Source organism: Triticum aestivum, chromosome 2B, assembly GCF_018294505.1.
Source record: "Triticum aestivum cultivar Chinese Spring chromosome 2B, IWGSC CS RefSeq v2.1, whole genome shotgun sequence".
Taxonomy (NCBI): Eukaryota; Viridiplantae; Streptophyta; class Magnoliopsida; order Poales; family Poaceae; genus Triticum; species Triticum aestivum.
This window is the reverse complement of record NC_057798.1, coordinates 505609422-505634771: the sequence shown is the minus strand read 5'-3', so window position 1 is coordinate 505634771 and position 25350 is coordinate 505609422.

Here is a 25350-nt window from a genome sequence, read left to right as displayed (position 1 = left end):
AATCCACCTCCTTTAAACCAATAGATGAAATAGTTAAATTTCAAGTCCACCCGACGGACCCTAAGAAGACATCATCCATCGGAGCACAGCTGGACCCAACGGTTGACGCTGCACTGCGAGCGTTTCTACTCAAAAACTTGGACATATTTGCCTGGCACCCTTCTGATATGATAGGAATCCCACGCAGGCTGGCAGAACACAGCCTCAATATATCAAAGGGATATAGGTCGGTCAAACAAACATTGTGGCGCTTTTCAGAACCCAAACGACAAGCCATGGGGCAGGAGCTAGCCAAGTTACTCGAGGCCGGATTCATCAGAGAAATAAAGCATCCGTACTGGCTGGCAAACCTAGTGATGGTACCAAAGAAGGATAAATCCTGGCGCATGTGCGTCGATTTCAAAGACCTTAACAAGGCGTGCCCTAAGGATCCCTTCCCCCTCCCCCACATCGATCGGATTATCGACGCCACTTTAGGACACGGCTCACTGTGTTATCTCGACGCATACTCAGGATACCATCAAATCAAGATGAAGGAGTCCGATCAAGCCGCAACATCATTCATAACCCCATACGGGCCTTTCTGCTTCAACACTATGCCCTTTGGGCTCAAAAACACCGGCGCCACCTATCAACGCATGATTCAAACATGCCTGGAGAAACAAATCGGCAAGACAGTTGAAGAATATGTGGATGACGTAGTCATCAAGACTAGGAACGTCGAGTCATTAATAGATGATCTGCGTCTCACATTTGACAACCTCCGTACATATGACATTAAGCTCAATCTGGAAAAGTGTGTTTTCGGTGTTCCAACTAGGAAATTACTGGGCTTCATCGTTTCCCATAGAGGAATTGAGGCAAAGCTAGCCAAAATCTGAGCTTCGTCACAATTGGCTAGGCCAACAGACCTTAAACAAGTCCAAAAACTATCCGGATGTGTGGCAGGTTTAAGCCGCTTTATCTCCAGACTAGGAGAAAAGGCCTTGCCACTATATCGCCTTCTCCAATGCATCGATCACTTCGAGTGTATGAACGCAGCAACGACCGGACTGGAAGAATTAAAGGCTCTCTTAGCGAGCAACCCGATCCTGGCCGCTCCAAACGTCGACGAACCCATGTTATTATACATATCAGCAACAGACCAGGTCGTGAAAGTGGTGCTCGTCATCGAACGAAAGGAGGACGGACACAAATTCCCACTTCAAAAGCCAGTATACTATGCATCTACTTTCCTCACACCATGCAAACACCGGTACCCTCATTACCAAAAAATAGCATACGCGGTCTTCATGGCATCCCAGAAGCTACGACACTACTTTGATGAGTGCTCAATCACGGTGGCCTCCGAAGTACCACTCAATGATATAATAAACAACTGCGATGCAATGGGCCGGATTGCCAAGTGGGCCATTGAGCTCCTCCCATTCTACATAACATACAAACCGCGTCGGGCCATTAAATCCGAAGTGCTGGCCTACTTCGTCGCCGAATGGACAGAGGTCGAACTCCCTAAAGAGTATGGCACATATTCCACCTGGATCATGCACTTTGACGGCTCCAAAATGCTGGCAGGATTAGGAGCGGGTGTTGTCCTAACATACCCCACTAGAGATACAGTTCAATACGTACTCCAAATACTATACACGGACTCCAACAATGCAGCTGAATACGAGGCTTTATTGCATGGTCTTTGGATGGCTGTCTCCATGGGCATTCAACGCCTGGAAGTGCGAGGGGACTCAAACCTTGCAATATCTCAAATAAATGGAGACTTCAATGCCAAAGATCCAAAAATGGCGGCTTACTATAACATCGTTCTTAAAATGTCGGCTCGGTTTGAGGGGCTCGAGTCCCATCATGTGGCTCGAGAAAGTAATCAAGCGGCAGATGTCCTTGCCTGCATTGGTGCTGAGCACGACCCCGTCCCACCTAACATATTTTTGGAAAGGCTCTTCAAGCCATCCGTGGTGTGGCAAGGGGAGAGCGGCAGTACAAGTCCAGATCGAACTATAACCCCTGATACCGAACACACCGATATCATCAGGGGCTTGGCCACCAAAATAAAACCATTGGCCCATCTTATCATGGTAGTCATCGCCCCATGGACCGAAACATTCTTGGCCTACCTTACTAGGCGAGAACTCCCAGAGGATCAGAATGAGGCGCGCTGCATTATCCGGTGCTCGAAAGCCTATAAGGTCAATGAAGGAGAACTCTACAAGAAAAGTGCTACCGGAGTACTTCAAAGATGTATCTCCGAGGAAGAGGGGCAGCAGCTCTTGGCTGAAATTCATGCCGGTCTCGGCGGTCACCACGCCGTGGCTCGGGCCCTTGTAAGCAAGGCCTTCCGAACAGGTTTCTATTGGCCGATGGCCCAAGCAGATGCACATGACCTTGACCAACATTGCGTCGGATGCCAGCTTTTCACCAACCAAAGCCATATGCCACCCACCGCTCTACAAACAATCCCCATGACTTGGCATTTTCCTGTCCGGGGGCTTGATATGGTCGGATCCCTTAAAGGAGGAAGCCGTAAGAAAAAATATTTGTTGGTCATGGTGGGTAAATTCACTAAGTGGATAGAGGCCAAACCAGTTAAAATGGCTGAAGCTGGACCAGTGATAGACTTCACATACAGTGTTGTGCACCGTTATGGTGTCCCACACAGCATCATCACCGACAACGCCTCTAACTTTATAGCCGATGAGGTGAAAACTTGGTGTGCCAATCTGGGCATTAAGCTCGATTATGCCTCCGTCTATCACCCGCAAACAAACGGTCAAGTCAAACGAGCCAATGGTCTTATTATGAGCGGCATTAAGCCCAGACTAGTGCGGTCTTTGAAAGAATCAGACAATCACTGGGTTGAGGAGCTCGACACTGTACTCTGGGGGCTGCGGACCACGCCCAATCGCACTACCGGATATACACCCTTCTTCATGGTGTACGGCGTAGAGGCTGTGTTACCCTGCGACATTATTCATGACTCACCTCGAGTGCACATGTACCAAGAGAGAGATACCGAGCGTGATCGGCATGATACATTAGACGCCCTAGAGGAGGAGCGCGATGTCGCAAAAGCCCGTTCCGCATTATATCAACAACAGGCACGGAGATACCAAAGCAGAGATTTGCGGGCGAGACATATAATGTTGGTGAACTCGTTCTACGCTTACTGGAGAAGAAAAAGGACAAACTCAAGCCCAAGTGGGAGGGTTCCTTCATCATTGACGAAGTTCTCACTGGAGGAGCGTACCGCGTGTTTGATGCATCAAACAATCGCCTAGAGCCGAACCCATGGAATGAGACCAGACTCGGAAGATTCTATGCCTAGCGCCGAACTTTTTGTTTGTCTCCTTCTCGCTTTTTGTTTCCATTATTTTTTTCTCTTTTCGTTTTTTCCTTTTTTTAGATTTAAAGCTTATGTGCCGCTAGACCGTGCACCTGCGACATACACATCCTAAAATATGTACGTCCATTATACCAGGGGGCTTCTTGTACAGAAGCTTATTATTATTATTCTCTAAGCATTAAAGCTCACAACATACGTATCTTTTCCTCGTATGTACCTTTTCTTCGCCATTATATGCATCTATATGACTTAAGTTTTGGCGAAGCTGGGTTGCCTAGCTCCAGTGCTTATGCCCTACGTTCCCATTAGTTCGGCTAGGGCATAAAGGGAGCACCTTTGGGATTGTTACTGCCAGGTCATCCGGATGTGTAGCTCAGACTGGGTGAAGCCGAAAGCTAGCGTTTTTAAGGGTATATTCGGTCGGTGGAATAAAGATAATTTTTACCATTTACATTATAAACCCCTAGATGTCAAGTATACTGTGGTTTTTTAATCATAGTTCGGACATGCACGATAAGCGCATGCTCACCCAGGAAAAGGAACCCTTAATGTAACTATTCTCTCTGGAAGATGTTTCTTACTATTACAACGTAATATAACAAAGCTAGCAGGATACTTGTCTTATCAAGCAACTATGACCCCTACGCCTAGTTTCCATGCGTACCCCGGTCCATATTACCGAGCGGGTATTCGGAAACACTCCGGATCTTCGGGTCCTGAGGTCGAAGGGAAAAGGTCCACCATGACAAACATTTTACAATCCGGCTAGGGATAAATCTGTCCATTGAAGTATGCAGTCACTTGGACTCAAATTTTTTTCCTCTACACCATCCAACAGGCTATCTAAATTACAATCCTACTGAGAATATTCTGCGGCTTATTTTACCTGGTCATATACCAGACTAACGGGAATCTCTTTTCCATCTGACCCTAAAGGTCCGACCCGGGCCATATGATTCAGATCAAGCTTGGTATACCGTATTTTCACCATGGCCTAGGCTTCTCGTGCACCTTCCCAGCAGGCCGTTATCTTCCATAATTGGAAACGCCGCCGCGCCCCCTTAAATAGTTGTACAAGCTCCTCCATACTTCCTGGAGGGGAGGCGGATGGCCATAAGGCCTTGGCAACACTCCGCATTGCCTGCCGAGCTTGCTCGTGCAGTTGCGACAGCTCTTGTAGCAGATCGCCTGAGGATCCGGACATCTCCTCTGTGGGATGACCAGTCAGCATACCTACAGACATAACTCTGTCACTTCCTTTCCTCGCCAATTACGTAGAGGTAAGTTTGAACACATACTAAATATGCCGCCTCGTAGCCTTTCATTTTCCTTCACGGAGTTAGACAACTGAGCCCGCACATCTTTTAGCTCTTCGCTCAGTTGGGTGTTGGAATCCTGGAGTCTATTTTTCTCCTCCCTGACCCGTGTAATTATACGGTCGCCAGCGGCGAGTTGCCTGTCTGTCTTTTGTGCGCCCGATTACGCGACTTCCGGTACCTCTCCCGGATTATCTAACGACACTATCATCAGATATGCAACAGTGTTAGCATTACTGGTATACATTTTTGTTTTTTTCTCATTGGAGGGACAAATTACCAGGGGATTCCTTCTTGGATTTCTCCAGTTAGGCAGTAGCAGCAGCTAGTTGGGTTCGACATTGTTCTAGCTCTTGAGACAACCGGTTGTTCTTCTCTGTGAGCACCTGGTCATACAATGATCCATAAATCAGTTGTACCAACTGCTTTAAGTCTCGGGGGCTACTGGTATATATATAATTATCAGACTTGTACAAATGTATACTTACCCTCACATCTTTCAAATATTGGCTGGTGGCTCTGGTAAGTCCATGTCGAGCAGCTCGGATGTATGCATCAGCCGAGCTGAATCCATTGAATGCCTCATTTGAAAAGTCGTGGTCTCAAAGAGTGGCCCGCCGGTGCCAAGGATTCATGGCGCTTTCCACTTCAGAGTTTGTAACAAACACATCATCTGAATCGTTTGCAGAATGACAATTCGGCGTCACTTCTGCATCATCCTTAGTCCTAAAGGCAGGATCTGGAATCCGGCTCGTAGAGGTATGACCGGCAGGATCCCCGGACATAGTCTGGCGACTTCTTTTCCTAATGAGACACAATGGACAGTGTCACACTTCAACATGGCAGTCAAGGAGCATGTTTTAAAACCGTACCTTGATAACCCCAAGTGTAGGGAATCATCGTAGCAATTCCCAAAGGTGGAAGTGATAAGTATGGAGTCTCGAACCCACAAGGAGCTAAAGGTAAGATCAATATTCTTTCAAGCCCTATCTGCCACTGATACGACTCTACGTGCATCGAACATTTGCTTCCAACCAGAAACAAGAAATAAAACTGTGTTGTGGGTATGAAGAGGATAACTTTGTATGATATCGGAGAGCTAAAATATAAAAGTAGGTGTTGTTATCATAAAGTTAGAATATAATACTAAATAATATAAATAGCAAGTGTGGAATAATGGTGGATCCGTGTGCGGAATTGTCCTAAGCAATTGTTAACAAGATCGATAGTCGTCATTGCAATTTCATATGAGGGAGAGGCATAAACTAACATACTTTTCCTACTTGGATCATATGCACTTATGATTGGAACTCTAGCAAGCATCCGCAAATACTAAAGATCATTAAGGTAAAAACTCAACCATATTATTAAAGCATCAAGTCCCCTTTTATCCCATACGCAACAACCCCCTTACTCGGGTTTGTGTTTCAGTCACTCACGCAACCCACTATAAGTGAATCATGCATGTATTGCAACACCCTACAGCGGGAATCCCTCATGCTTGCGCGACACGGAGGGCACCATAGGATAGTATCAAAGTGAAACATACAACTCATATCAATCTAGATCATCAATCAAGCCAAAGACAAAAGATATCTACTCAAAACATCATAGGATGGCAACACATCATTGAATCATAATATGTAGCATAAAGCACCATGTTCAAGTAGGGATTACAACGGGGTGCGGGAGAGTGGACCGCGTAAAAGAGATGAGGATGGTGATGATGATGGTGATGTTGATGAAGACGATCACCACGGCGATGATTCCCCTCCCGTTGGCACTACGGTGCCACCAAGAGAGAGGAGGAGAGGTTCTCCCCCTTGTGCTTCCTCCTCCATGGCTTTCCCCCTCTGGTCCTTGGCCTTCATGGCGATGATGGCCCCTCCAAGATCCTCTTCCATGGCCTCTGGTGATGATGATCCCCTCTGGCAGGGTGCCGGAGAGGGCCTAGATTGGTTTCTCATGGCTACAGTGGCTTGCGGCGGCGGAACTCCCGATCTAGGTTAATTTACGAAGGTTTCTGTATTTATAGGAATATTTGGGGCTGGTTTCACGTCAGGGGGGTCTCCGGGCTGTCCACGAGATAGGGGGGCGTGCCCTAGGGGGGGCGCCCCCCACTCTCGTGGGTAGCCCGGGACTCTTCTGGCCCAACTCCGATGCTCCATGGTCTTCTTTTGGTCCATAAAAAATCCTCAAAAATTGGCACATCATTTGGACTCCGTTTGGTATCCCTTTTTTGTAAAACACAAAAACAAGGAGAAAACGGAAACTGACACTGGGCTCTAGGTTAATAGGTTAGTCCCAAAAATCATATAAAATGGCATATAAATGCATATAAATCATCGTAGAAGGATAATATAATAGCATGAATACTTCATAAATTATAGATACATTGGAGACGTATCATACCTCTTTGAGGAAGGCTCGACCATATTTTTATTTGCCTTCCTCTTTGCAGGCCTGCACGGCGTTGGCGTCGCTCTCTTGTGAGCCACCTCAGGTGAAGAATGGCGTGCCGAGCGCCTCCCCTTTAGAGCAAGAGACAGTACGGTGGGTGAGGCATAACAAGGAAGCTCTTCTTGAAGAAATGTCTCCTGGTTACTTACGTGTCAGGAGGGAAGAAGACCGGGATAGTCGGTGATAATGGCCACTTCCGTGACGTCATGGCTCGCCTGGTAAAACACCTCGTCCTCGAGCTCCACAAATATATCTGGATCCTCTTTAAATCCAGGGTCGAGGTCCCGTTTGTGGTCCTCTGGCTGTGGTGCAGGGCTCTTGAGCTCTTTGGTGATTCTCTGCCATTCCTATTACAAAAGGACGGATTGATGTCCCTGAACAGCAAATCTGGGAAGAAAATGAGAAGAATAGTGGGATTAGAACTCACCCATCTAGGAGTATTGTACATGGAAAATCCATCCCGACGCTTAATACAAGTTAATTCCTCTTTCTTCCCTTTGTATAGTTCGGCCAGTATTTTGGTCAAAGTGGTGGGGGTGTCCAGACCCTTCCGACCGCAACAGGAGGCGTCATCTTCCCGATTGTAGTGCCACCTAGGAAACCTTCTGTATTGAAGTGGCTGAACCCCTCGAGCTATGGAAGTTGCAATTACCTCGACTATGGATAATTCGGACTGAGCGAGCATCTTTATCTTGCTCATCAATTGATGGACTTTCGCACTATCTTCCTCCTGGAGGCTCCGAGGGCACCAGCTGTGGCACTTTGTCAATATAAAACCATTCAGAAGGCCACTCTTCGGATGCCTTCTTCGGCGTGTCGGACAGGTATCCGGTACCAGCAACGCGCCACACTTCGGCTCCGCCTACTTCAAATATTGATCCCGCTTGGTTATGACGGACAAGGCATAATAGTTTGCTCCATAATTCAAAGTGGGTCTCACAACCCAGGAATAGCTCGCAGAAGGCGACATAACCCGCAATATGCAGGATGGAGGCAGGAGTAAAACTGTGCAGTTGGAGGTCGCAGTACTCCAGAAGGCATCAGAGGAATGGATGGATTGGAAATCCCATGCCTCTCAACAAGTAGGGAACAAAGCACATTCGTTCCCCCCTGGATGGATTGGGGAAGTTCTCCGCTTGAGCTCCATCGTTGAAAGGAATCAATTGTACTCGAACAGGGGCTAGATCTGCGGGGGGAAGAAATCCCTATGTCTGCAGCTTCACTAGCTGACTGTGGGATACAGAGCATCTCTCCCAACTGCCTTTTTCGGGGCCATGGGGACGGGAGGAAGAGCTGGGAGCACTGTCCATGTTGGAATGGTTTCTCCTAGAGAGCTCTGAAGGATCCCTCGCTTAGTGTGGAATGGATCTGAAAATCCCAATCTCTTTTATAGACGCCTTTCTTACATGGACAGGGTGATATGTGCAAAAGTGTCCCGGCCTCTCATATTCGCTCGACACGTGGAAGCCGAAGACGCGATGGTGTGGAAGCCGATGAGCGCGGTATTAAATGGAAAGCCGAATATTGCTCTTTTAATCAGGTACTTTTGAAGAAATCAGAGGAGGAACCCGCCTTGCAATGCCGAAGACAACCTATGCACCAGACACCTCGTCATTGAAGCCTGGTTCGGGGGCTATTGAGGGAGTCCCGGATTATGGGGTCCTCGGACAGCTGGACTATTGATGTGGGCTAGACTGATGGACAGTGAAGATACAAGACCGAAGACTCTTTCCCGTGTCCGGATGGGACTCTCCTTGGCATGGAAGGCAAGCTTGGCGACCGGATATGAAGATTCCTTTCTCTGTAACCGAATTTGTACAACCCTAGTCCCCTTCGGTGTCTATATAAACCGGAGGGTTTAGTCCGTAGGACACAAACATAATCTCATAGGCTAGACTTCTAGGATTTAGCCATTACGATCTCGTGGTAGATCAACTCTTGTAATACTCATATTCATCAAGATCATTCAAGCAGGAAGTAGGGTATTATATCCATAAAGAGGGCCCAAACCTGGGTAAACATCGTGTCCCCTTATCCTGTTATGATCGACCTTAGACGCACAGTTCGGGACCCCCTACCCGAGATCCGCTGGTTTTGCACTAACACCGGGCGCGCCTTCCTATGAGATAGGTGAAGGCGCCCCATCCAGGGATGCGAGACTCAGCGCGGGGCTATTGGGTGATGCCTTCTTGTGAGACCGCTGACCTAGCTGCAGCTTCTTCTTCTTGGGGGTGACCTCAGGAGGGAGGACACCGCCCTCATTGTCAGGGTTCTCGATTGCTGCATCCTGGTATGCACGCTCGAGGGAGCACACCGCGTCCTTCTCCTTGCAGATAACCGTGATGATGTCGCCGCTCTGTGGCATCTTGAAGACGTTGTAGCCATGGTGCGTTGCCGCCATGAACTTGGTCAGCACTGGGAACCCGAGGATGGCATTGTATCGCAGACGAATGTCGGTAACGTCAAAGTCGATGAGCTCGCTGTGGTAGTTGTCGCATTCGCCAAAGGTGACAGGGAGGTGGATCTGCGCTATCGGATGCGTGGAAACGTCGGTCACTCCTGAGAATTGCTTGGTAGGCTGAACCTGGTGATACATCAGTTGGAGCCTATAGAATGTCTATACAGAGAGAACATTGAGCCCCGCTCCACCATCAATGAGGGTCTTGGTGACGACCACGTTGCTGATGACAGGCGAGCAGAGCATCGGGGGCGCGCCAGTTCTAGCCGTGCACTTGCTGATCGGAGGAGTTTAAGGTGATGGCGTATTTGGACCAGCTGAGCGGGCGAATTACCCTGGGCTTGGGGAGCGCTGCGTTCACCTCACGCGCGAACTGCTTGAAGATGCGGTGAGAGGCTGGGGCCTAAGAGCCGCCCAGGATGCAGGCGATGGCTCGAGGCTCCTGGAAGCCCCAACTCCCTCATCCTGGTGATGATCTTTGTTCCTTCTTGGTGGTGGAGGTAGTGGAGGAAGACCGGCATTGCCCTGAGGCTGATCCTCGCGAGGCTGGTCCCTCCAGGCACCCTCACGAGGTTGGCCCTGCCAGTGGTCCTCCCGAGGCTAGTCGCGCAACACCTGGCGCTGGTCGCAGCGGTTCCAGCATCCTCCACCTTGCCTGCCTCCGCGATCGTAGCCTCGATCGTTGCACTCGGGGCGTCCACCGAGGTGCCCGTCGCGCAGGGGCCTGAGCTCCTGGCAGTCATTGGTGTTGTGGTTGTGGACTTTGTGGAAGACACAAAATGGTCAGTTTCTCTTGGATGAATCGGGGTGGTCGCAGCCATGCTTCATCTCTGGCTCGGCTGCAAGCACAGCCGGCCCCTTGCGCTTCACGTCCTTGCCCTTGGCCTTCTTGTCTTCCGGGTCAGCATCAGGTATCTCGAGGAGGGAGAGGCGTCCCTCCTCATCACTCGCGCACTTGTTCGCCATGTTGAACATATCCAGGGCTGTGCATAGCTCCTCATGGATGGCGAGCTCCTCCTTCATCTTGACGTCGCGGACACCATTAGTGAATGCTGAGATGATGCCCTCCTTTGACACCTTGGGAATCTTAAGGTGAACGTTGTTGAAGCGCTCGATGTACTTCTGCAGGGTTTCCCCTGGCTGCTGCTTGATGCGTCCTAGGTCACCCGTGGCCGATGGGCGGTCGCGAGTGCCCTGGAAGTTGGCGATGAAGCAATCACGCATCTCATCCCGGGAGGAAACAGATCCCACAAGGAGATTCAGGAGCCAGGAGCATGCACCATCCTTGAGGGCCATGGGGAACCAGTTCGCCATGATCTTCTTGTCGCCGCAGGCTGCCTTGATGCTTAGCTCGTAGAGCTGCACGAACTTGGTGGGGTCGGCGGTGCCGTCATAGCATGGGGGTAGATCAGGCTTGAACTTGCCCAGCCAGATGACGTTGCGAAGCTCCGGGATGAACACGCGGTACCCTGTTGTGGTCACGGGAGCCAGTCTAGGGGGTGGATCTTGGTCTTGGTGCTCACGCGCCACCACCATCGCAGGCGGTAGATGGCCTTGACATGGGGGTGTTGGAAGCACACATGCATCTTCTTGGGGCCGCAGCACCACTTGGCAGCTCGCCTCTTCGCGCGTAGGAGCCTGTCGCGGCGGGTCGCGCCACGATGACACCCGCCTTGGTTCTAAGATGGCACCCTAGGCTGCTGGTGGTGGTGGTGCCCCGTGAGCCACGTCGCCCACGGTAGGCGGCTGTTGAGGCAGTGAGCAGGCCGGCGCAGTGGAGTCTCCAGTGGAGCTGACGAGCTCGGAGATGCGCTCAAGCCACTCATAAAAGTTGTCGACAGGGTGGTAGCAAAGGAGCACCCATGCCATGAGCAGAGCAGCTTGCACGTTTGCCATGCTATGACGCGCGTGGGAGAATGAAGTAGCCCGGGTCAGCGATGGAGTGGAGGTGCACCCGTTGTGGTGCACCGAGGGTTCATCAATGAAGCTTCCTGCTCGTGGCCAGCAGGGCTCGTGGCGGCGTTGTCTACCGATGACGGAGGACAACTAGGGCAGCCATCTCCTGCTGGAGTCGTCTGAGCGACGCGGGCGGCAACCGCGGCCCGGTGCTCAGCACGAGCCCGCCGTGCATCAGCCATGGAAGTGTCGGAGTAGCGGTGGATCGATTGATGGAACACAGGATCCGACGCACCCCTACCTGGCGCGCCAAATGTCGGATTTCAGGTTCCACAAACCCTTGATAGGTTCAAACACTAAGGTGTGTGCGGAGATCTCAACCAATCCAGCATGCCTACTCGTGATCCTCTAAGCCTAGCGCGTCAAGCTCAAAGGGACAGAGAGACACAACCATGTATCCTCATTTGGGCCATCTTGCGGTGTAATACCCAACTCCAGCGCTTTGGTGGATTGCCTCGAAGGGTTGAGGATGAACTAGTAAAGTGGATGAACTGGCCTCAGGAGGTGAGGTGTTCTTGAGCCCAAGAGAGCTGGTGAGGTGGTCGGGCAAGAATGGATCTGATCTGTTCGTCCCCTCTCTATGGTGGGGGCTAAGTCCTATTTATAATTGCCTTGGTCCTCCTCCAAAATGTTGGCGGGAAGGGATCCCATGACGGCCAGATTTGAAGGGGCACAAGTAGTACATCCTATCCTGACTAAAGCGGTCTTCACCTGCGAAAAGCCTTTGGTCGTGACATTGCGGTGGGCTCAGCAATGACCACCATCCTGCCGTCCTGGTGGTCTTGGTCTCATTGCACCAGAATGGAAACCTTTGCCTGATTCCTCGGGACTCCACACCTGCTGCCTGCCTTGTTTGAACTAGAGAGGAAACTGGTGCTCTACGCCCGCTGGCGCCTGCCTGGCCTAGATCGTCATGGCTCATGTCAGCTGAGCCTTGTGAGGTGCACCTTGCATAGACTCTCCGCCCCTCGGGAGCCAGCCTGAGGAGGCCGATCCCCTTGGAGGTCTTAGCGTCGTCCGCCTCGTGAGGCTTGGCCCCTCGCGAGGGTCTTGAATTGTTGATGCTAGAGCTAGGCCGTACTAGGCCGTTGATGGAGCCACACAGTGGGCCACAGGCAGGCAAGTCTCGGTACCCCCGTATCCAGAATGCCGACAGCAGCTTCCAGGAAATCGCCAGTTTCGTCTTTCACAATGAAACCCCACGCACAAGTCTCAAACTCCACATGAAAAGCGGCATCCATATTGATCTTGATCAAGTTTGTATCTGGGGGGATCCAAACCTGGGGTTGTTGCAGCTGGGGCATTTTTTGAATGTTCACCGAAGTGAAATCAGTCAAGTGTTTTCTGACGAAAGAACTGATTTCTGTTGCCGCCTTCTATACTTCACCTGCATTGGCTTTGTTCCTCAATGTCCACCAGTCCCAAAGGAGCACAACAATGCGCAACTTCTTTTCTCGCTGCATCAGGCAAACATGTCGTATCATAGCTTGATGATCTTGACACTGGCGTGGTGGATTTATTCTTTGTTAAATGTAGCATACTGTAGCAGAAATGACACTGTAGCTCACTTTAGTTGCATTGCTTACCTGGGACATAGGCTGAACCTAACTCCACTATTGCTAGTACTCCCCTCCGCCTACCACTACACAGCTGCATCTTCCATGGATCTGGTTCGTTCTTGTCTGATGCCTCACTGTTGTTCTTCGCCTTAGTTTGCTCGAGGTGCCCGCTGCCGTCTAGCGTTGTCAACATGGTCAACAACCGAGAGAAATCAGGAGATGACTATACACGGAGAGGCTGATAGTAGGGACCCACCAGGGTCATTGCATTACGCAAGCGGGTGCCTCGTTATTACAAGCCAAAAAAACTTCCTCCTAATTGTTTGACAACTAGGTCCCACGCCATTGTCAATGTAGTCAATAAACGAGAAAATTACACAACGAGCGGATAACACCAGGGACCCAGCAGCTCGCCCATTTGTTTTTTAGTTTTAGAGACAGAGCGTCATCAACCGCGGGCTGTGCGGGGGCTGTGGCTCGTCTAGCCCATGATTACGCTTTTATTTAAGCACATTACGAGCCCAGCTCCTTTGCTAAAACATGACGAGCCTAGTTGATATATTTTTTCTTTCTGAAAATGGCTAGAGCAGTTTTTTTTGGAGAATATCCAACCAGGGAGAGGCTTTTCTCAGCCCTGCTGGGCTGCAAATCTTTCAAGACGAGGAGGGATGTAACTAGTAAGAAATGGGCTTCCGCATAAAATGGGCTATAAGTTTGTAAGAAATGGGCTGTAAATTTTTAAACCTAAGGCCAACCGGCAATTACATTCAAATATTGTTTTTTCTAGATTTCTCTACTCTTATAAAAAGCAGGAAATGGTGGAAGGAGGAGCTTGGCCGGCGTCCTGCTCCTAAACGGACGTGTGTGGCCGGAGTAGGTTTCTCGCATTCCACGCGGGTTTCTCTATCTCTATCTCTATCTCTACTATCTACTATTATAAAAAACAGAGTTGGTGATGATGGTGTGCCTGCCATCCTGCAATATAGGTCGCCCGATCTATATTTAACAGATAGTAAGAAAACTATGACAATTTACCCGCACCCCTCTCCACATTTGCAGATAAGGCCTTCCCTCGTTCATCCTTTTTCTCCCACGAGATAAACTACTTGTACAAATGCATCTTGATGTTCCATGCAACGCACGGGCATCTTGCTAGTCAAGATTTTAAACTTCAATCATTTTTTTGTGGAGATTTTTTTCGAATTCTATTTTGATATAAGTTTTTAAAAATTATTTTTAACGTGACTCAAAATTTCGTGATGAAAAGAGTTCGGACCACACCGAAATATGCAAAATTTTGTTGAATTTTTTAGCAGTGCCCAAAATATGGTTTGTAATGCTAGTAAAAAGGATATGGGCTTCAAAATATCCTTAAGAATTAGCAAATGGGCTGTAAATTATTGAAAATAATGGCTAATGGGTTGTATGCTGTTTTCTATAGATTTGGAGGCTGCTTTCTGGGCCTACTTGGTTGAGGATGATGCTGTCCTAAAAAAAATTGACGCATACGCAAGGCTTTGTCAACTTAGTCAAGACAGAGCAGTGACTCTCTGATGTCCATCAAGGCCATCCCTCTACCCACCCGCACATCCTATTAGTTTCCGGTGATGTCAGCCTCACCCTGCAGCCGACTAGTCAGTCCTCATACTCCTCTCGGCGTGGGCATCCGGTGTTGTGGCTTCGCCGGCTCCGAGTTGTTCCCTTCCTCGGCCTCGCCCTCGTCCACCGCATTTGTGCTCTCGGCATGGCATGGTCAGCATGGTCAACAAACAACAACCATCGGAAGAGGGATGTAAGTAGATAGGCTGACAGTAGGGACCCACACAAGTAAGTGCCTCCTTATTACGCAAAAACAGTGGGGCTTCTTCGGGCCATTCCAGTCTGGGGCCTCACCGCCATCCACCGCCCTGGTTCTCTCGGTGGCTGGTCAACGTGGTCAACAAACGCAATCCATCGGAAGACGACTACACGTGGAGAGGCTGACAGCTGGGTCCACGGCCGCACGCAAGGAAGTGCCTCCTTATTATGCACAAAATAATGATTCCTCCACATAACAGCTGGGATCCACCGGAAGGGCCACTGAATTTCATGAAAAAAGTTCCTCCCGCTGACAGATCGGCCCCACCAGCTATATCTTCGCATGCAAGAAAGTGCCTTCTTATTACGCAAAAAATAGAATACTCCCCTGCTAGCTTGGACCCACCATAGTGGGAGGCTGACTGGTGGGCTTACTAAGTTGACGCGGACGGAGGGCTTTGTCAACTTAGTCAATATGAACAATTCTAGCTCTAGTGTCCGTATGATGTCCATCCAACGGTCGCAGTGCTTCTTCAACCTCTAGTCTTCTTGTTCCAGCCGCCCAAACCAGCACCAGTCATGCTGCCTACTCCTACCTCCGGTGGCCGGCTCTGCTGCCGCGCAGGCCTGACCGCTCCACCCTACTCCAACCTCTGGCCAGGCCATCCCTCTACTCACCCACAACCCCTGTTATTCTGTGGCGACAATAGCCTCACACCGCAGCCGAACCCGTCAACCCTCATACTCCTCTCCGCATGGGAATCCACTACCGCGTCTTCCCAGGCTCCGTATCCTCCCTTTCCTAGGCCTCACCATCATCCACCGCCTTGGTTCTCTCGGTGTGGCGTGGTCAATGTGGTCAAGGAACGACTTCCATCGGAAAAGTATTGTACGTGGAGAGGCTGGAAGCTGGGTCCACTGCTGCAGCAAGGAAGTGCAACCTTATTACGCGTAAAATAATTATTCCTCCACCTGACAGCAGGGACCCACCGGACGGCCGCCGTATTTTGCAAAAAAAATGTCCCCCCTGACTACTGGGACCCACCAGCTACATCTTCGCATGCAAGGAATAGCGGCCATATTACGGGCAAAAAAGATTCTCCCCCTTATAGCTGGGACCTACCAGTATTAACTTCAGACGCAATGTAATGCTTTCTCTTATCCTCCCTGACAGTCGGGACCCACCTGGTCGAAGCATATGTAGCATTGTCATTATGGTCACGAACGTGTACATATATACTGGTCGATCGGTCTGTCGACAGGCTGCAGCGATGAACTGTGGCCGAGTAAGGAAGCGCACGTGTCGTAGTAGAGGCACGCATGTAGCATGTGCACGTACGTACAACCATGGTGCAAGAAAGTAAATATTGCCACGTACGTACATACGGGTGGGGTCTTGAACGCCTACTCGCGCATACGTACGGCAAGGGCTTGTGTACATGGAGAGGCAGCGAGGACGTCCTGTTCATCGGTAGCCAATCGGCTGGGTCAGAACAGAGAAACTGCGCCGTCGTGTTCATCAGGAGGCAACCGGCTTGGATGGAATAACCGATCGAAACGAGGCCTGACGTACCGCAAAACGAAGGAAACAGCCTTATGTTCGACCACCTATGGTCGAAACGGGATCCTGTTCATCGGGAGGGGTCTCGCGTACTGCAAAACGGAGGAAACAGACTTGTGTTCGTGTGCCTATGGTCGAAACAGGGTCCTGTTGATTAGGACGGGTGTGGTGTACCGCAAAACGGACAAAACAGACTTGTATTGGAGTGCTACGGTCGAAACAGGGGTCCTGTTCATTGGGAGGGGTGTGGCTTACCGCAAAACGGGACTCCACGGGCTACTGTTCATCTCCGTCGTCAACCTCCTCCAGCCTCCAGGGGCTACTTTTCATCCACCATCGACCTCCTCCATCCTGCACCTATGACTGTTCATCCACGGGGCTTCTGTTCATCCAGCCTCCACCGCTCCTCCACCGGCTACTGTTCAACCAACTCTCTCCACAAGGTCCTGTTCACCACCCCTCCATGGGCTACTGTTCATCCAGCCCTCCGCCATCTACTATTCAACCAGCCCTCCACGAGGTCATGCTATTCATCCAGCCCTCCACGGGGTCCTGTTCATCAACCCCCAACTGGCTCGATCGATCGGGGTCCTGTTCATCCAATGGTAACGGCCTCTACAACCACGGGGTCCTGTTCATCCAACACCCCCACCAGGAACTGTTCATCCACCCCCCAACAATGCTCAATGTTCATCAAGGGAAGGAGACAGCAGGTTTGATCGGCTTCAGTTAGGAGTAGTAGCGAAGGAATTGCTCGATCTGGTTCAGTTAACAGCCAGATCGATCGATCGCTCGGGTTCAATACCACGTAGCTTGTAGCGCAATCGCTCAGGTTCAGTAGGCGAACGCCTCGCTCGGGTTCAGTTAGAGCCCAACGCCTCGCACCCATGCATGTACGTGTACGAGAGAAACACGCATCGCTCGGGCCCCGACCACCCACCATAACCGGGAACTCCCCGATATTTTCCTCACCCTCGCTTCTACCACGGTTTTTTCCGTCATGGACGGCCTGAAGAATGTCATGCGGCCGCGTCTCCGGCCCGCCTAGGACGAAAAGCTCATTTTCTGTCATCATTTTTTGTCATAGAAGTAGGAGCCCACCACATCTATGATGATACCGGGTTTTGTCACAATTATCATCATAGAAGTGTCATAAGCGTGACAAAAAAATTGTTCGGACTAAAATGTCACGGATGTGTCTTTTTTTTGTAGTGATTCCACCGCCATCTTGATTTTATGATAGTTTGAGAAGGCGTCCAGGAACCATAGTAGATTGCACTCGGCAGTGGAGTCGATGATCTGGTTGATGCGAGGAAGAGGGAATAGATCCCAAGGGAGTGCTTTGTCCAGGCTCGTGAAGTCGACGCACATGCGCTCTTTCCCGCCCTTCTTGGGGACGATGACAGGGGTTTGTCAACCAATCCGGGTGCCGTACTTCCAGGATAACGTCGTACTCCTCTAGCTTGTGGGTCTCTTGGATGATGAACGACTTCTTCTCCGGGGCTTGCCGTTGTTCCTTCTGCTTCACGGGGCGTGCGTGGGGGCACACCATGAGGTGGTGCTCGACTACCCCCCGCAGAACGCCTACCAGGTCCATTGCTTGCCATGCAAAATACGTCCTTGTTCGCGTGGAGGAAGCTGACCAGTGCCTCCTCCTGGTCTTGGGGAAGTGAAAGTGCAACTATCCCTAGGTGGTTTTGGCAATTCCTAACAACATGTAGCTCATTGAGCTAATGCTATTCCAAGATAAATATTTCAGGAAAGCTCAATGATTGGCATGGCATGGATGAGAAAAGTGGACCCCTAAAGATGCTAAGAACAAAAGGATTGGCTCAAGCTCAAAGCTGAAGACTCTACATTTTCTATTTTAGTGATCCAAGATCACATTGAGTCTATAGGAAAAGCCAATACTATCAAGGAGGGATGAGGTGTTGCTTAATGAGGTTCTTTCTCAAAGTGCTTAGTGATATGCTCAAAAGCCCTCAACTACTTTCTCACATCCACATATGACCTAAACCAAAAGTCAAACTTGGCCCCACCGATTCTTTCTATCCGGCGCCACCGAGTTCAGATGCCATAGCCACTGCCACAAACCCTAGGCAAATCGGTCTCACCGATGGGGATCTCGGTCTCATCGAGATGGGATTGTATTCTCTCTGTTTCCCTTCGTAACATTTCGGTCCCACCGAGATTGCAATGTAAACTCTCTGTTTCCCTTTCGTAACGTTTCGGTCCCACTGAGATGAGTGAATCGGTCCCATCGAGTTTACCTGACCAACTCTCTGGTTAGCTTATTACCAAAATCGGTCTCACTAAGTTTGTGTAATCGGTCTCACCGAGATTACGTTATGCCCTAACCCTAACCATATCGGTCCTACCGAGTTGCATGTCGGTCCCACCGAAAATCCTAATGGTCACTAGATTTATTGAATCGGCCTGACCAAGTTTCTCAATTCGGTCCCACCGAGATTGGTAAGTTGTGTGTAACGGTTAGATTTTGTGTGGAAGCTATATATAGCCCTCCACCTCCCCTTCATTCGTGGAGAGAACCATCAGAATGTTCCTACACTTCCGGCATACATTTTCCAAGAGAGAACCACCTACACTTGTGTTGAGATTAAGATCTTCCAGTCCTACCACTTAAATCTAGATCTCTAGCCTTCCCCAAGTTGCTTTCCACTCAAATCTTCTTTCCACCAAATCCATATCTTGTGAGAGAGAGTTGAGTGTTGGGGAGACTATCATTTGAAGCACAAGAGCAAGGAGTTCATCATCAACGCACCATCTATTACCTTTTGGAAAGTGGTGTCTCCTAGATTAGTTAGGTGTCACTTTGGAGCCTCCATCAAGATTGTGGAGTTGAACCAAGGAGTTTGTACGGGCAAGGAGATCGCCTACTTCGTGAAGATCTACCCCTACTGAGGCAAGTACTTCGTGGGCGACGGCCATGGTGGGATAGACAAGGTTGCTTCTTCGTGGACCCTTCATGGGTGGAGCCCTCTGTGGACTCGCGCAACCGTTACCCTTCATGGGTTGAAGTCTCCATCAATGTGCATGTACGATAGCACCACCTATCGGAACCACGGCTCAAAAATCTCCATGTCTAAAAATTGCATTTGCCTCCTCAAACTTCTCCCCTTTACCTTCATATGCAATTGTGTTACTTTCCGCTGCTATACTCTAGAATTGCATGTGTAGGTTGATTGCTTGACTTGTGCGAAGTTGCTAAAACCTGCCAAGATTTAAAATTGGGAAAAGGCTAAGCTTTTATTTTGTCAAGTAGTCTAATCACCCCGCCCCTCTAGACATACTTTCGATCCTACAAGTGGTATCAGAGCCTTGGTTTCCATTTGCTTGGATTTCCATAGCTTTTGGTGGTCATAGCCTTGGTTTCACAACCTAGGAGAGTATGGCGTCTAGCGAGGGAAATTATCACGTAGAGGCCCTTACTTTGATGGTACTAATTTTGCTAGTTGGAAGCATAAGATGAAAGTGCATATTCTTGGACATAACCCCACCGTATGGGCTATCGTGTGTATTGGCTTGCAAGGTGAATTCTTTGATGGGAGAGAACCGAACCATGAAGCTAGCGCGGAAGAATTGAAGATGCTGCAATACAATGCTCAAGCTTGTGATATCCTCTTCAATGGATTGTGCCCCAAAGAATTCAACAAAATCAGCCATCTTGAGAATGCAAAGGAAATTTGGGACACTTTGATTGACATGCACGAAGGTATCGACTCTGTCAAGGAATCCAAATTGGATGTGCTTCAAAGTCAACTTGACAAGTTCAAGATGAAGGATGGTGAAGGCGTCGCTGAAATGTACTCTAGGCTTGCTCTCACCACAAATGAGATTGCCGGCTTAGGAAGTGAAGAGATGACCGAAAAATTCATCATCAAGAAGATCCTAAGATCCCTGGATGGAAAATATGATATCGTGTGCACATTGATCCAAATGATGCCCAATTACAAGAATCTCAAGCCAACGGAGGTCATTGGAAGAATTGTTGCTCACGAGATGTCACTCTTAAGGAGGAGCTCCACAACAAGTCAAGTTGTGCTTACAAAGCCTCTTGTGAAGCTCCCACATCATCAAGTGATAAACAAACCTTCAATGAAGAATTGAGCCTAATGCTGAAGAACTTCAACAAGTTCTACAAGAGTAGGAGCAAGGAAAGAAGTTCCAAGTCAAGGTCCTACAATGACAAAAGATCTTCGAGTCGAGTGCGTAATTGCTACAATTGTGGAAGACCCGGACACTATTCCAATGAGTGTACGGCTCCCTACAAGAGAAGAGAAGAACCAGCTAAGAGAATAAGTAGAAGATAAGAATCACCACCAAGAGAGAGAAGGAGTAGAGATGATCGTTAAGAACGAAGAACATCCCGGAGGAGCAAACATTCGGAAAGGAAGGACAAATCATCAAAGAGCTACACAAAATGAATACATCAAGCTCATGTTGGTGAATGGGTATCCGGCTCCGACTCCGAACATCACTCCGAGAGAAGCTATCACTCCAACTCAAAACATACTCAAGATGAAGGTGTTGCCGGTCTAGCACTTGTGTCAACCAACTCCTACGACATATTTGATTCACCAAATGAAGTACTTGGAAGATGCTTCATGGCTAAAGGCCCTAAGGTATTACACCCCGAGTATGTTGATTTCAATAGTGATGAAGATGACTTGCTAGGAGATGATGATTTACTTGTTGACAACTCTAGTGCTGAATACTATGATGAAACGTCAATTAATCATGCAAATCAAGATGAAACGAATGACAATGATAAGGAGAAGATTGAGCTTCTAACTGAAGAACTAAACACTCTTAAGTTAGGTCATGAAACTATCTTAGGAGATTATCGAGAACTTTTAAGGACTCATGAGAAATTACGCTTTGAAAAGCTCAATCTTGAGCAAGAACATGAGTTTTTAAAATCTATCAATGAAGATCTTCGTAAGAAAGTTCTTCTTACATTGTCAAGCGTTTACTCTTATCTACTTACATGCCTCAAGTCAAGTCTAGTAACAAGAACAAGAAAGATTCTTCCTCCAATAGTAACAACAATCATCATGCTAAATCCAATGTTGTTGCTTCTAGTAGTTCTCTTGATTCCACTAATGATTCTCTTAGCCAAGTTACACTTGAGCAAGAAAATAGCTTATTGAAGGGAATCATAGAGAAAGGTGTTTACAAGAGCCTTGCCGGAAGTAAGCAATTTGAGGAAATTGTACAAAAGCAAGGAAGGCACCGGAAGAACCAAGGTGTTGGTTTTGAATGAAAGTTCAATGCCAATGGAGTTGAGTGGGAAGAAGATCAATACCCCAAGATGAAGTTTGTTCAAGAGAAGTATGATCCTACTTCTTTCAAAGGGACACAAGCACAAGATGATCTTCCACCACAAGACCACAAGCAGAAAGGCAAGGACAAGCTTCAAGAGGATATTGATGCATTTGAAGAAGCTCCTAAGGCCTTGGTTAAGTGGGTTCCCAACACTACGTCAAGTTCTACTTCATCAAGAATGACTACAACTCCGAGGATTCCCATCAAGATGGTGTGGATCCCGAAGAAGAAGAACTAGAGAGTTCTTGAGGGTGACTCCGCCAACGTACTTCACTCGTATCATTTTGGCGAGGACAAGTACAACCAACATCCACATATTGCACTAGTTCATGGAGTCACAAACCCTCTTTTTGGTAGGACAAGGGACAAGGTAACCCAATGCTCTCATAGACATCATCTTGTGTGTGCATCACTCTATGTCTATGGATATCCTTGTTTGTTCCTTGTGGGACTAACCCGTGTAGGTATTGAAAGTGCAACTCACTCCAAAGGATTGCTCCAAAAGATCTACATCAACATAGAGCATCCACATCTTCAACACCTACATGAAGTCAACATAGACAAAACCCAAGGTTAGTTCATCCCTCTTAGGGGGGATCTCACATCTAGGGGGAGCTTTACTCTAAGAATTGAGCCAAAGCAACTCTAATGATGTGAACACATCAATGCATTATGTAAAAGTGGCAACCCCACTTGAGCTTAAACGATGAGTATGACCTATGATCAAATGTTCTCATTTGACTCCTAAGTCAAACTACTCATATATAGATGACCTAGTCATCGTCAATTGTTTCATAGATGCTAGAGTTGGTTGTGCATGCTTTGTCACATATTTTATCTGCTATTTTATTGTGTGAGCATGTCGTTTGCATATTTTACTCATTCGAGGACATCCACTTGTAGTTTTGCTTGTTTGTCTACTTTTCTTTTTGCCAAGTGGATGGACAAGAATGCCTAAGAACCCTCTCTAGCTATCTATGCTATTCTTGTCTCCAAATCTATTCATGCTACATCACAAAGTTTGATCAAGTCAGATTCGAACCACTCTGTGTGAGGAGCACTTGGAGTCCTCGATTCATCATAGACTTAAACTTCCAAAACTTCTTTGTGCGTTTCGGTCTGACCGATTCATCCTTTTCGGTCATATCGAGATCACTAACTCGATCTAGGTTTTCAATCTCGGTGCAACCGATTTGAACTTTTTGGTCACACCGAGTTGCAACAACTCCTTGCAGCTATGCATCTCGGTGCCACCGAGTCGTTCCACTCGGTCACACCGACAGGGTCAGGCTATATATACCCCCTGGCCAAAATTTGGAAATTTCTCTGAATCACTTCGCCCGCGCTCAGCCTGCTCTGCCTCCCTAGGTCTACAGATCATTCTCCTCGTCGCCAGCCGCCTCTCGCCGCTAGTCTCCGCCCCCGTCAACGGAAATCTTCACCGTCGTTGCCGCCGTAGCAAGTCCTCCGCCGAACTTCGGGTATGGACCTTATCATTGTGCTTTCTCATTTAGATTCCTAGCACATTGCTTTGCCATGTATCTTGCCACAATTGAGATCGTTCCATCCAATGAAATAGATTAGTTTCGATTAAGGATTTAGGGTTAGGTTTTCACTGAAATCATCTCGGACCGACCGAGTTTTAGAAATTAGTTCCACCGATTTGGCTCAGGGCAGTGCACATGTGATTCTTGGTTTGACCAAGAATTGCAAATTGGTGTGACCAAGTTCAGGACTTTGTGAAACCCTAGCAGTCTCGGTGCCACCAAACTGTGACTCGGTCTGACCGAGTTCACTAGTTTAGGTTCCAAAAGTTGCTTCGGTATCACCGAGTTTACAAATTGGTAGATCCGAATGCTTTCTGTGGAAAACTAAAACTAAGTTTTTAACTCATTCTTTTGCGAAAACCACTTTGCTTTGTGATGCTCACCCCCTTTATCTCATCTATATCTATTCACAGGGTCTGCTGTCAGAGTTTGCACTATGTCTGATCAGAGTGACAACCAGAACAAAGAAGAAGAGAAAGTTCACTTGAGTGAGGGCACTAGTCCCTCCAGTTCCTCAGATGAGGGCAGCAGGAGCACTCCCAGCAACCTATCTAAAGCTGCCACCAGGGCCAGAAAGAAGAGAACATCAGATTCTGAAGATGATGATTATGTGGTAGAAAAGGATGAAGCCACATACAGGAAGGTGCTGAAGAAAGAATATGGCACAGCTGCTGCCACCAAGCCTGGCCTAAATAGGAAAGTTCCAGCCAAGAGAACACCTATGTTGAAAGTCAGAGGATCAACTCAAGAGACTGTGAGATCTGAACCCAAAGAGCCAGAAGTGGCTTAAAAGAAAAGGAAAGAAAGAGCTAAGAAAACTATGGCCAGAGTAGTGGGAAAACCCTGTATGATGGAAGAAGAGGAAGAGGATGCTGCACCAGCACCTAAATCTCAGAAGCTTATGGGAGATGGAATCAGATCACGGCTGCTCCATCTAAGCCCAAAGATGCTGCCAAAGCTGCTCCTAAGACCAATACTGCACATAAGAGGAACACTAGGAGCATACCAGCTGCAGAAAAGAACAAGGCCCCAGTGCCTGAAGCTGCTGAAGAAGAAGAAGATGATGAGTCACGTGTCTTGAGGAAGTTGAAGCCCAATATTCCAGATCACAATGATGCTCATCCAGTAGCTGAGGACATGAAGCTCAGGAAGGATGCATGACTCAGACAGTGGAGATTGACAGATCTCTATGCTGTCAGGAGAAGGAATGCTGTGGACTACAGGTTCCATACAAAGGAACAACAGGACTTCTATGAGACAGTGCTGCTTGGTAAGAAGCCAATTCTCTATGATATGAGATGGGTCGACTGGGAGTACATCAGGAAAAATGAAGAACATTACCCAGGAGTTTGTGACAGCTTCAAGTCATGTGGGGTAGAAAACTTTGTTCGGCAGAAGCTCACAAAGTGGAATGATGAGCTTATTATGTAGTTCTACTCCACAGCTCACTTCTACCCAGGTGGAAGGATTGTCTGGATGTCTGAAGGTACCAAGTACCAATCAACTGTTGAAGAATGGGCAAAGTTTGTCAATGCCCCTAAGGAGAATGAAGATGACATGGATGTCTATGACAAGAAGAAGAAGGATCACAACTCCATGGCACATATGTACAGAGAGATCCCAGATGCTGCTGTTGAGACACACAAATTTGGATCAGTACATTACCTTCTGTTAGGTTTGCCAACAATCAATTGGATCCTCAGGCATACTTTGTTGCCAAAGTCAGGTGATCACAAGGAGAGCAGAGGCCATGCAATTAATTTGCTTCTCATATTTGATGTGCCTCAGAAGTTCAAAGTCATGAGCTTAATAGTTGAGACTATCAAGAGGACAGCTGGTGACCAGAAGAGGAGTTGTGGGTATGCCCCACAGATTCAGGAACTCATCAACTCTAAGATGGGCACACGCACTTATCTCTTGGACAAGGAACACCTGCCCATCTACCCAGCTTTGGAGGGCAACACTGTAGTGATGGATGAACATGAACCATCTTCC